Source organism: Pseudophryne corroboree, chromosome 4, assembly GCF_028390025.1.
Source record: "Pseudophryne corroboree isolate aPseCor3 chromosome 4, aPseCor3.hap2, whole genome shotgun sequence".
NCBI lineage: Eukaryota > Metazoa > Chordata > Amphibia > Anura > Myobatrachidae > Pseudophryne > Pseudophryne corroboree.
Window position 1 is genome coordinate 195,450,010 of NC_086447.1, and position 13,844 is coordinate 195,463,853.

General features: G+C 45.4%; 1 protein-coding gene across 4 annotated transcripts in view; it reads left to right on the forward strand.

Annotated features, from left to right (window-relative positions):
* Positions 1-13,844, forward strand: part of KLHL6 (kelch like family member 6) — a 255,477-nt gene that overhangs the window by 104,848 nt on the left and 136,785 nt on the right. The window contains exon 2 of one of the 4 annotated variants that reach the window (XM_063915703.1): positions 5,801-5,968. The exons of the other annotated variants lie outside the window; for them this stretch is intronic. The gene's annotated coding sequence lies outside the window, so the exon portion shown is untranslated. The remainder of the gene's footprint in view (positions 1-5,800; positions 5,969-13,844) is intronic. 4 annotated transcript variants of the gene reach the window in all.

A 13,844-nucleotide genomic window follows, 5' to 3' on the forward strand; every position in this document is an offset into this window, starting at 1 on the left:
GTTTCCAGTATAGGGCCCTGAATACTATATTTAGCTTTGGGTTTCTGAGACCCGAGTGCATGATTTTTCACAAATGAATGGCCATTATACCAGTATTTCACTCCTCTTTGATAAACACAAGCATAAGTAGTATCTGTACACTTCAACTGCATACATTAGATTGGGGAAAATGCATTATGGTATCCAGCTTGTCCTGTTATCTAGTCTTCACTGTTATATGGGGGCTAATCCACAATATGTTTTTGAATGACCGAGCTAACTCTTTTCATCTAGATAATGCTTTAAGGCCAAAAGTTACTTATATACGGAGTTGGACTTTGATACAAATTGATACTATATAACCATATTAAGATCCTTCTCCATCACACTGTACTGGAACATACACTACAAGATACATATCTGCACATGTGTGTTACGTAAGCCGGGTCCAGACCTGACTGTAAAGTGATAGCGTGATAGCTTGAGCTATCACTTTACTTTTTACTCTTCTCCAGGACAGGCTCTTATTGAAGTCACTGTCCGGTGAAGAGAATTTTAATATATAGGGCATACATATCATTTATTATTGTCACAATATTTGGCCATGACAAATTATAGTTAACTAGGGATTTTAGTGATTGGTGATAATTTGGCCCCTAGATGAGTAGCTGTGCCAGCCAATGCCCTGAAAAATGTATGAATAGGTCTTTTTGATATGATATTGGCACAGTTCATATTAAGAAATGACAGATGTGTTGCTTCCTGTGTGGCATAAATAAAATGACCCACATAAAAATTTTATGTAACATTTTCTGTCACCCATCAGCTGAGCTCTTAATTTTAGATTTATTTTTTTTAAATCTTGTTCGTATTTGATATCAGGGTTTTCTATTCTAGACCTTATTAAATACCCAGTGATGATTTATAGAAAGATTTGAGTTATTTCTCCTCTTTACTACAAGAGGCACAGGTACACGCAGTGGCTTGTGCTGCAGCTGCAATCGGGTACGTTACTGGCTACCTGTCACTCACTTTGCGAATTAATGCTCTGCGACCGCTGTGTCCAGACCATCACAGCACATGGCAGTGTGGCTTTGACGCATGCTCAGCCGAATATAAAACTCTCCACAGTGCATGCACCTCCGAATCAGATTAGTAAGAAAGGTGGGTATCCCTCTTTCATTCATGTTTTAGTAAAGATACAATTAGAAAATGTTCCTATATGCTACTGCCATTAGATTTATGTGTAAAAAAGGAAAAATGTGATAGATCAGTATATCTGCAGAATTTACAGTATAGCATTACATTCCCACAGTGGGGGGAGTAGAGTTTTTATATTGACTGTAAGTGACCCTGCTTTCAGGTCTTGTTGTGGTAAGATAACACATTGCTGACCACTGATAAAACTGAACTGCTGAGGTATGAGCTATTAGTCACTGTTTATCTACCATCAATATCATGAAGGTTTCATACAAGAAAATGAGTTTCAGTGTACACATAGATGTACTCTAAAGAATGCTTGTAAAACTGTAGCATCTTCTCCATATAGGCACAGGTAGGTGAACGTCATGGGTTTATAAATGAAGGTGCGGTGATAACAAAGAATTTCCCTCTATGCTTATTGCAGCTATAGAAGATCAGTTATCACTGTTATTTATGAATAAAATGCCACTAGGCAGGAGTAAGAGGAATCTTATCACTTCACCTGCCAGGCCTGCCTGCATCTGCTGTACTACTAACTGGCCAACACTTGGGCTCCAAAGTCCACCTTTGTTAAATAATAAATAATTTAAATAGAATTTAAAAAAAAAACTATAAAAAAAATCAAGCAATCAGAATTTTTTCTTAAAAAATATAAATAAAAAAATACTATGTGCGGGATGTAACGGAGTTCGAGTTTGCCCCATGTGTGGAATGCCGGCCGTACTCAGACATTTTTGTTAAGGGGCAATCATTTACAAGGCATGGGTATGCCTTGTAAATGATTGCCCCTTTAAAAAAACATCCGAGTTCGGCCAGTGTCCCACACGTCAGGCATACTCAGACTCCAGATACAACCGTTATTACTAGTGATGAGCGGGTTCGGTTCCTCGGAATCTGAACCCCCCGAACTTCACCCATTTTACACGGTTCCGAGGCAGACTCGGATCCTCCCGCCTTGCTCGGTTAACCCGAGCGCGCCCGAACGTCATCATCCCGCTGCCGGATTCTCGCAAGATTTGTATTCTATATAAGGTGCCGCATGTCGTCGCCATTTTTACTCGTGCTTTGGAGATGATAGGGAGAGGACATGCAGCGTTCTCTCAGTTTCTGTGTTCAGTGTGCTGCAAATATCTGTGTTCAGTGTGCTTGCAAATATCTGTGCTCAGTGTGCTGAAAATATCTACGTTCTCTGCCTAAAAAATGCTCCATATCTGTGCTGCATTGTAGTATATAGTAGGAGGACAGTGCAGAATTTTGCTGACCAGTGACCACCGGTATTATATAGCAGTATGGTACAGTAGTCCACTGCTCTACCTACCTCTGTGTCGTCAAGTATACTATCCATCCATACCTGTGGTGCATTTTAGTTGTGCGCAGTATATATAGTAGGAGGACAGTGCAGAATTTTGCTGACCACCAGTATATAATATATAGCAGTACGGTACAGTAGTCCACTGCTCTACCTACCTCTGTGTTGTCAAGTATACTATCCATCCATACCTGTGGTGCATTTTAGTTGTGCGCAGTATATATAGTAGGACAGTGCAGAATTTTGCTGACCACCAGTATATAATATATAGCAGTACGGTACAGTAGTCCACTGCTCTACCTACCTCTGTGTTGTCAAGTATACTATCCATCCATACCTGTGGTGCATTTTAGTTGTGTGCAGTATATATAGTAGGATGACAGTTCAGAATTTTGCTGACCACCAGTATATAATATATAGCAGTATGGTACAGTAGTCCACTGCTCTACCTACCTCTGTGTCATCAAGTATATTATCCATCCATACCTGTGGTGCATTTTAGTTGTGCGCAGTATATATAGTAGGAGGACAGTGCAGAATTTTGCTGACCACCAGTATATAATATATAGCAGTACGGTACCGTAGTCCACTGCTCTACCTACCTCTGTGTCTTCAAGTATACTATCCATCCATACCTGTGGTGCATTTTAGTTGTGCGCAGTATATATAGTAGAGGGACAGTGCAGAATTTTGCTGACCACCACTATATAATATATAGCAGTACGGTACAGTAGTCCACTGCTCTACCTACCTCTGTGTCGTCAAGCATACTATCCATCCATACCTGTGGTGCATTTTAGTTGTGCGCAGTATATATAGTAGGACAGTGCAAAATTTTGCTGACCACCAGTATATAATATATAGCAGTACGGTACAGTAGTCCACTGCTCTACCTACCTCTGTGTTGTCAAGTATACTATCCATCCATACCTGTTGTGCATTTTAGTTGTGCGCAGTATATATAGTAGAGGGACAGTGCAGAATTTTGCTGACCACCACTATATAATATATAGCAGTATGGTACAGTAGTCCACTGCTCTACCTACCTCTGTGTCCTCAAGCATACTATCCATCCATACCTGTGGTGCATTTTAGTTGTGCGCAGTATATATAGTAGGAGGACAGTGCAGAATTTTGCTGACCACCAGTATATAATATATAGCAGTTCGGTACAGTAGTCCACTGCTCTACCTACCTCTGTGTCTTCAAGTATACTATCCATTCATACCTGTGGTGCATTTTAGTTGTGCGCAGTATACTGTATATAGTAGAGGGACAGTGCAGAATTTTGCTGACCACTACTATATAATATATAGCAGTACGGTACAGTAGTCCACTGCTCTACCTACCTCTGTGTTGTCAAGCATACTATCCATCCATACCTGTGGTGCATTTTAGTTGTGCGCAGTATATATAGTAGGAGAACAGTGCAGAATTTTGCTGACCACCAGTATATAATATATAGCAGTACGTTACAGTAGGCCACTGCTCTACCTACCTCTGTGTCGTCAAGTATACTATCCATCCATACCTGTGGTGCATTTTAGTTGTGCGCAGTATATATAGTAGGAGGCCAGTGCAGAATTTTGCTGACCACCAGTATATAATATATAGCAGTACGGTACAGTAGTCCACTGCTCTACCTACCTCTGTGTCATCAAGTATACTATCCATCCATACCTGTGGTGCATTTTAGTTGTGCGCAGTATATATAGTAGGAGGACAGTGCAGAATTTTGCTGACCACCAGTATATAATATATAGCAGTACGGTATAGTAGGCCACTGCTCTACCTCTGTGTCGTCAAGTATACTACAAAAGTTCAGTAAAATTACCCAAAAATCAAAATTAAAAGCGTCTGATGAGAAGCGTAAACTTGCCAATATGCCATTTACGACACGGAGTGGCAAGGAACGGCTGTGGCCCTGGCCTATGTTCATGGCTAGTGGTTCAGATTCACATAAGGATGGAAGCACTCATCCTCTCGCTAGAAAACTGCAGTGCCACTCCTAGATGGGCCAGGTGTTTGTGTCGGCCACTTGGGTCGCTTAGCTTAGTCACACAGCTACCTCATTGCACCTCTTTTTTTTCTTTGCGTCATGTGTTGTTTTGGGACTATTTTTAAAATCTGCCATCCTGTCTGACACTGCAGTGCCACTCCTAGATGGGCCAGGTGTTTGTGTCGGCCACTTGGGTCGCTTAGCATAGCCATCCAGCGACCTTGGTGCACCTCTTTTTTTCTTTGCATCATGTGCTGTTTGGGGACTATTTTTTCAATCTGCCATCCTGTCTGACACTGCAGTGCCACTCCTAGATGGGCCAGGTGTTTGTGTCGGCCACTTGGGTCGCTTAGCTTAGCCATCCAGCGACCTCGGTGCAAATTTTAGGACTAAAAATAATATTGTGAGGTGTTCAGAATAGACTGGGAATGAGTGGAAATTATGGTTATTGAGGTTAATAATAATATGGGATCAAAATGACCCCCAAATTCTATGATTTAAGCTGTTTTTGAGTGGTCTTTGTAAAAAAAAAACCCGAATCCAAAACACACCCGAATACGACAAAAAAATTTCAGGGAGGTTTTGCCAAAACGCGTCCGAATCCAAAACATGGCCGCGGAACCGAATCCAAAACCAAAACCCGAAAAATTTCCGGTGCACATCACTAGTTACTACCTTGAAACCAGAGAAAAGCCTTAAGGTGTACATATTTATGTCTGGACCTGGCCGCCAACAGATCCCTGCCTTGCCGCATGCACACCGGAGTCAGTGGCCTCCCTCCCCGCCGCAGAACTTACACTACGAGTGCCTAAGCTCTAAGCAGCTGGAGACTAGACGGTAACTATAAGATGTACCACTTGCCTGAGTCTCGCTGTCTGAATCATCTTTGCACACTACGGCACAAGCACTGATTGAATATTTACAGTGCAGTGGAACTGAACCATATTCTGCATTTGCTAACAGCAGCTGCTATTTGGGAGGCGGAGCATAGCGCTGATCCATATACATAAAGTGTGAGAATAGAGAAAAAGTATACGGTGACAATACTTATCATATCAAATGCTCAGCGATTAAACACCATTGCGACTTAGATACTAAAACTGTTGAAACGGATGGCATTATCCAGCATGAAGTGTGTTATTGTTTTTATAATATGTCATATGTGTATAAAATCTCTATTGTGGTTTTACTATAATAAATTAATTACTTGTATTGTGTTCCCTTTTAAATTTGAAACTTGGACTCCATTACATCCCACCCGATAAGGAGAGTTATGGTATACTTACCATTGTTCTTTCTCTTTCTGCAAGGTACACTGGGTTCCACAGGAAAATATCGGGGTGTAGAGTGGATCTTGATCCAGAGGCACCAACAGGCTAAAGCTCGAGGCTGTCCCAAGATGTATTGGGGCCTCCTCTTTAACCCCACCTACAGGCACTGTGAGCTCAGTTTCATTAACCAGTCCAATGTAGGAGCAGGTAAGTGAGAAGGCAGATGTTAGTCATATAGAACCACATTCTCACGACAGGAGAAGGGACCAGCGGCTAATGCCATACAAACCCATAGAAGCTAGATGTGTCAGGGTGGGCGCCCTGTGGAACCCAGTGTACCTCGCAGAAAGAGAGTTAACAATGTTAATACTACCATAACTCCCCTTTTCTGCAGCGGGGTACACTGTGTTCCACAGGAAAACATCGGGGACATCCTAAAGCAGTTCCTCATGGGAGGGGATACGCCTTAGCGGGTATGAGAACCCGGAGTCCAAAGGAAGCATCCTGGGAGGCGGAAGTATCAAAGGCATCGAACCTAATGAACGTGTTAACTGAGGTCCATGTAGCCGCCTTGCACAATTGTTCTGTGGACACGCCACGGCGGGCGTCCCAAGAAGGTCCAACCGACCAAGTAGAATGGGCTTTAATAGTAGGAGCTGGGAGTCCAGCCTGCGCATAAGCTTGTGCAATCACCATTCTAATCCATCTGTCCAAGGTTTGCTTATTCACTGGCCAGACAACCAAACAGTACAAAAAGGGTATCTGAACTCCTGATAGAGACAGTCCTCTCCACATATATACGGAGAGCCTTTACGACAGACCGCTCTTTGAGGGACAAATCCGAAGAGATAAAGGCCGGGACCACAATCTCTTGGTTAAGGTGAAAAGAGGACACCACCTTAGGTAAATAACCTGGGCGAGTTCTAAGAACTGCCTGGTCATGATGTAATATTAGAAAGGGTGGACCACAGGACAAAGCGCCTAGGTCCGACACCCTTCTAGCAGAGGCAATAGCCAACAGAAACAGGACCTTGGCTGTGAGCTATTTAAGGTCCACTGTCTCAAGAGGTTCAAATGGAGACTCTTGCAGGGCATTCAGGACAACAGACAGATCCCATGGAGCCACCAGAGGGACATTGGGAGGCTGAATCCTTAACACACCCTGAGTGAATGTATGAACGTCAGGTAGAGACGCAATTTTTCTCTGAAACCACACCGACAAGGCAGACATGTGAACCTTGAGGGAGGCCAGATGAAAGCTTAAGTCCAGGCCTTGTTGCAGGAAAGCCAGGATTCTTGATGTTGTGAATCTGTACACATCATAGTTCTTATTAGCACACAAGGTGAAGTAAGAATTCCAGACCCTGTAATAGATCCGGGCAGATGCCGGGTTACAGGCTTTCAACATAGTTTGGATGACCATCTCAGAGAATCCTTTGTCCCTCAGGAGTGATGCTTCAAGAGCCACGCCGTCAAAGCCAGTCTGGCCAGGTCTGGATAGAGACAAGGGCCCTGTACGAGGAGGTCTGGTCGTTGAGGAAGTAGAAGAGGACGGTCTGTCGATAGACCCTGCAGGTCTGAGAACCAATGTCGTCTGGGCCACGCCGCAGTAGTATTCCTCCTTCTTGCTTGAACTTCCACATGACCCTGGTCAGGAGTGACACTGGAGGGAACACATAAGGCAGCCGAAAGATCCATGGAATGGCTAGTGCATCCACAAACGCTGCAAGAGGATCCCTGGTCCTTGATCTGAAGACTGGAACTTTGTGATTGTGTCGAGACGCCATCAGGTCTACATCTGGTAGGCCCCACGTGTCCACTAGGAGTTGAAAGACTTCCAGATGAAGATTCCACTCTCTGGCATGTATGTCCTGATGACTGAGGAAGTCCGCATTAGGACACCCGGAATGAATACTACCGATATTGCTGGCAGATGGCATTCCGCCTATCAAAGGATTTTTTACACTTCCAACATTACCATGCTGGGTCGAGTGCCGCCTTAATGATTGATGTATGCCACTGTGGTGGTGTTGTCTGACCGTACTTCAACAGGCCTGTTCTGTACCAGAGGCAAGGCGAGAGTTAACGCATTGAACACTGCCCGCAGCTCCAGAATGTTTTATTGGGAGGAGAAACTCCTCCTTGGGCCAACGACCCTGGAAAGAATGTCGCTCCAACACAGCACCCCATCCCAGCAGACTGGCATCCGCCGTCAGCAGGACCCAGTCGGGGATCCAGAAGGGACAGCACTTGCTCAATTGCTGGTCATGTAGCCACCAGGTCAGTGATTGACGAACCTCCAGAGTCAAAGTAATCATGTGAGATTTCATCCAGTGAGGTAGGCCATTCCACTTAGAAAGAATTAACCTCTGCAGGGGGTAAGATTGAAATTGAGCGTACTCTACCATGTTGAATGCCGATACCATCAGGCCAAGTACTTGCATTGCCGAGTGTATCGACACTCTGGGGCGACAAAGGAAGCATCTTATCCTGTCCTGAAGCTTCAGGACTTTCTCCGGAGACAGGAACAGACATTAACTGTGGGTGTCCAGGAGTTCCCCCAGGTGTACCATGCTCTGAGCTGGGACCTGCGAGGTTTTCTTCCAATTGATGAGCCACCCTTGGGCTTGTAGGAAGTTTACCATAGATGACTGAGGAGGATTTTGTGGGAGTTTTCCAGGATCAGCAAGTCGTCCAGATACCGCAGGGTCCTGACTCCCTGGCGACGGAGATGTGCCGTCATTACGGCCATGACCTTAGTAAAATTCTGAGGAGCCATATCCAGTCCAAATGGCAGAGCCTGGAACTAATAGTGTAGGTTGTCAATAACATACTGCAGCTACTGCTGATGTGACTTGGCAATAGGTATATGCAGGTACGCATCCTGAATATCCAGGGATACCATATAGTCTCCGGGTTTCATCGCCCGTACTATTTAGCGCTGCATCTCCATACGGAACTTGGACACTCTCACAAACTTGTTTAGTGATTTGAGGTTGAGTATACGCCGGAAGGACCCTTTGGGACAGAGGTACCGCTCCTGTATCCAGGAGAGAGCTCACAACCTGCTGCAGAGCTTGCACCTTTAGTGGATCCAAAGGGATGACCATGGTGCAAAACTGGCAAAAGGGACGTCTCTTGAAAGAGAGTGCGTACCTGTGAGAAACAGCTTCTCGCACCCATGAGTCTGAAGTGGTCTTCAATCAGACCTGGGTGAACTGCAGTAGTCGGCCTCCCACCCATCATGCGGCAGGCTTATCTTGTTTAGAAGCAGGCTGATGGGCCACCCAGGACTGCTTCGTCTTGGGCTTGGTGGTTTTGGGAGCACGAGATTGTCTTGGGTACGCCTGACCTTTTGCTTTCCATTGAGGTCGAAAGGAACGAAAAGTGATACCTTTTGCCTTCTGTGCAGAAGGATTAGTATTTGGGAAGAAGGCAGTCTTGGCAGCCACCATTCAGACACAATTTTATTTAGGTCTTCCCCAATGTCAGCGTTACCGGAACTTGTGAATCCAGAACTGCGGCTTGAGGTTCGGTGTCGGGGACCTTAGACAGGATTAGCCGGGTGGGCTGAATGAAGGTCTTTTTCATAAGTCTCTATGGAGGTTCCACTGGCGGTATAGTTCGTGTGACCACTGGAGTGGGTGGACCAGAAGAACGCGACCTCCCATGAGCAAACACATGGCAGTTCCCCGGAAGTAGGAAGGCTGTGAGGCTAGGACGATACTGAGGTTCGCTGGGAGAGAAGGTAACACAGGATGACCAGCAGAGCAAGGTGATGAGACTAGGCAAGAATCCAGCGACTCGGGTGTATTTCTGGAAACTGGATGCTATATCCGCAATACTGTGGAGCACAGAGAAACAAGCACACACAAGACTGTGTAAGAGACGTTGCACTGGCAACCTCTTACTCAGAAAGCCCCGGATTTATACCTGCAGGCTGAATCCCATTGGTTTTGCTGACCTTACTGGTCATTGGGTGATACTGGTCAGCTGACCCTTCCAAGATGGCGGCACCCATACCGCACCTCTGCAGCTGGAAGCTGCACAAACGCATACTGCTGCCTCTGCTCCTTGCTCTCCCAGATGTGCCTGCAAGCTGCTCCCACAGCCAGCAGCTCGCCCCCCCCCCCCCCCCCGGGGGGGACCACGCCAGAGCGTATGGACGGGTAAGTACCGGCGCAACCGGGACATGACCCGCCGGACCGTGACACCCAAACAATATGTCTTCCTTAAAAGGGAGTACCTATGAGGTCTTTTTGGAGTCCAGGCCAACCTTCCATGACCTCAACCACAGAATACAGAGAGCTGGGACAGACGTAGTCGATGACTTGGTCACTAACACATCCGTCTCAGAGGACGCCTCTTGAATACATTAAGAAGCGGTGGTGATGTGAGACATTTATCCTCGGGTAGCTCTTCCTGTAATGACTTAACCCATGCTTCAATACCTTTAGCAGCCCAAGAGTCAGCAATGGTGGGTCTATGTACAGAACCTGACAGGGAGTAAATAGATTTCAGGCATCCCTCCACACGCTTATCTGTCAGTTCTTTCAGTGAAGTGACAGTATTGACAGGCAGAGATGATGATACCACTAGGCAGGTGATAGGAGGTTCCACCGGCGGTGAATTTTCCCAAGTGTTACATAACTCTTCAAAGAGAGGGTAGCGAGCTAAGGCCTGTTGAGAGAGAGGGAATTTATTCCCTGGAGTAGACCAGGGTTCCCGCCTGATGTCAACCAAATGGTCAGAATGGGGTAACAGATTTTTAGCCATCTTCTGCCATTTAAACATGTCAGTTTTCTTGGTGACAGTAGTGGATTCCTCATCATCAGTGATACGTAGGATTTGCTTATTAGCAACCACTAAAGCAGGGACGTCAATTTGCATTGTAGAATACTCGTCAGAAACACCTTATTCAGTATCTGACAGGAAAGTATGCTCCCCCTCCTCTTCAGATGAAACATCTGTGAAATTTCTGGATTGTGAGGAGGAAGCAGTCCGCTTAGATGACCCAGCGACATGGGAGTGACCGGAGGTAGATTTTTTCTGACCAAGGAATGAGCCAACTGCTGCAACTGGTTAGACATGTTTTCCGCCCAAGGAATATTAACCATAGGGACTATTTGAGACTGTAATGATACAGGTGGTCCCATAGGTGGTTAGGCATTCCACTAGAGTACCCAGTAGGCTTGAGAATGTGGCCCAGGGTGGCTCCTGATTGGATACAGGAGTTGTGGACTGACTGGAGGGTGTATGACACATGGTACACAGACCATCATACACAGCTTTCCCCTCTGGTAAATCTACACTGAATAGGTAAATACTGTACTGTGATGCACTATATAAATTACCCTGATGCACCTAGTCCCTTAGGGTACAGAATATAGTGATAGATCTCTGGCAAACACTGAAAGTGAAACCTCACAGCACATACAGGCACACACAGTCACATTAGCAATGCAGATAATTATCAGTATGACAATAAAACTGCACTGAACTAATATATGTATATACTGTATGTATGTATGTATATATATATATATAGATAGATAGATAGATAGATATATATATATATATATATATATATATATATATATATATATATATATATATATATATATATATATATATATATAGATAGATTAGAGATGAGCGGGTTCGGTTCTCCGAGAACCAAACCCTCCCGAGCTCCACGTGTTTTATACGGGTCCGAGGCAGGCTCGGTTGTTCCTGCCCGACTCGGAAAACCCGAACGAGGCAAAACGTCATCATCCCGCTGTCGGATTCTCGCGAGATTCGGATTCCATATAAAGAGCCGCGCGCCGCCGCCACTTTTGGGCTGCAGGGCACACGCGCTAAGTAATTTCACACAAAACTAAGCAATTTTACACAGGTCCGAGCGACGCTTTTCAGTTGCTCTGCTGATCGGTGAGTGATTGACAGGAAGTGGGTGTTTCTGGGCGGAAACTGAGCGTTTTCCGGGAGTGTGCAAAAAAACCCCGGCATGTCAGGCTAAAACGCAGGAGTGGCTGGAGAAATGGGGGAGTGGCTGGCTGAACGCAGGGCGTGTTTGTGACATCAAACCAGGAGCTAAACGGACTGAGGTGATCGCAATCTAGGAGTAGGTCTGGAGCTACTCAGAAACTGCAGAACTGCTAATCTTTTGTTTGCAATTCTGCTAAGCTAAGATACACTCCCAGAGGGCGGCGGCCTAGCATGTGCAATGCTGCTAAAAGCAGCTAGCGAGCGATCAACTCGGAATGAGGGCCAGTGTCTCTCTTGTGCTGCGTCTTGCTGCTGTAGGGTGCTGTGGTAGTAGTGTCCTGTGACTGTGTATCGTTCATCATCATTCCAGTCACAGTGGTATCTAGGGGGTGACAATTCCAGAGTGCTTTTGTGCTGCTCAGTAATACTAGTACAGTGTCTTGTGCTGCATCATGCTGCTCAGTGTCAGTTCTCCGTAGTATCATCAGTGTCAGTATTATCAGTGCTCAGTATCATCAGTGCTCAGTATTATCGGTGCTCAGTATCATCAGTGCTCAGTATTATCGGTGCTCAGTATCATCAGTGCTCCGTATCATCAGTGCTCCGTATCATCAGTGCTCAGTATCATCAGTGCTCAGTATCATCAGTGCTCAGTATCATCAGTGCTCAGTATCAGTGCTCAGTATAATCAGTGCTCAGTATCAGTGCTCAGTATCATCAGTGCTCAGTATCAGTGCTCAGTGTCTTGTGGTGCTCAGTAATACTACATTACTAATACTAGTCCAGTGTCTTGTGCTGCATCTTGCTGCTGTAGGGTGCTGTGGTAGTGTCCTGTCACTGTGCATAGGTCATCATCATTCCAGTCACAGTGGTATCTGGTATCTATCTGGTGGTATCTAATTCCAGACATTACTGCCGTCTGATTCCAGATATTACTGGCATATAATTCCACACATTAAAAAATGGAGAACAAAAATTTGGAGAGTAAAATAGGGAAAGATCAAGATCCACTTCCACCTAGTGCTGAAGCTGCTGCCACTAGTCATGGCCGAGACGATGAAATGCCATTACCGTCGTCTGCCAAGGCCGATGCCCAATGTCATAGGAGAGAGCATGTAAAATCCAAAAAGCAAAAGTTCAGTAAAATGACCCAAAAATCTAAATTAAAATCGTCTGAGGAGAAGCGTAAACTTGCCAATATGCCATTTACGACACGGAGTGGCAAGGAACGGCTAAGGCCCTCTCCTATGTTCCTCATGACTAGTGGTTCAGCTTCACATGACAATGGAAGCACTCATCCTCCTGCTAGAAAAATGAAAAGAGTTAAGCTGGCAAAAGCAAAGAACTGTGCGTTCTAAATCACAAATCCCCAAGGAGAGTTCAATTGTGTCGGTTGCGATGCCTGACCTTCCCAACACTGGTCGGGAAGAGATGGCTCCTTACACCATTTGCACGCCCCCTGCAAGTGCTGGAAGGAGCATCCACAGCCCAGTTCCTGATAGTCAAATTGAAGATGTCATTGTTGAAGAACACCAGGATGAGGATATGGGTGTTGCTGGCGCTGAGGAGGAAATTGATGAGGAGGATTCTGATGGTGAGGTGGTTTGTTTAAGTCAGGCACGCGGGGAGACACCCGTTGTCCGTGGGATGAATAAGGCCATTGACATGCCTGGTCAAAATACAAAAAAAATCACCTCTTTGGTGTGGAATTATTTCAACAGAAATGCGGACAACAGGTGTCAAGCCGTGTGTTGCCTTTGTCAAGCTGTAATAAGTAGGGGTAAGTACGTTAACCACCTCGGAACATCCTCCCTTATATGTCATCTGGAGCGCATTCATCAGAAGTCATTGACAAGTTCAAAAACTTTGGGTGACAGCGGAAGCAGTCCACTGACAACTTAATCCCTTCTTCCTCTTGTACCCAAGCTCCTGCAAACCACACCAACTCCCTCCAATGTCAATTTCCTCCTTAGACAGGAATGCCAATAGTCCTGCAGGCCATGTCACTGGCAAGTCTGACGAGTCCTCTCCTAACTGGGATTCCTCTGATGGATACTTGCGTGGAATGCCTACTGCTGCTGGCGCTGCTGCTGTT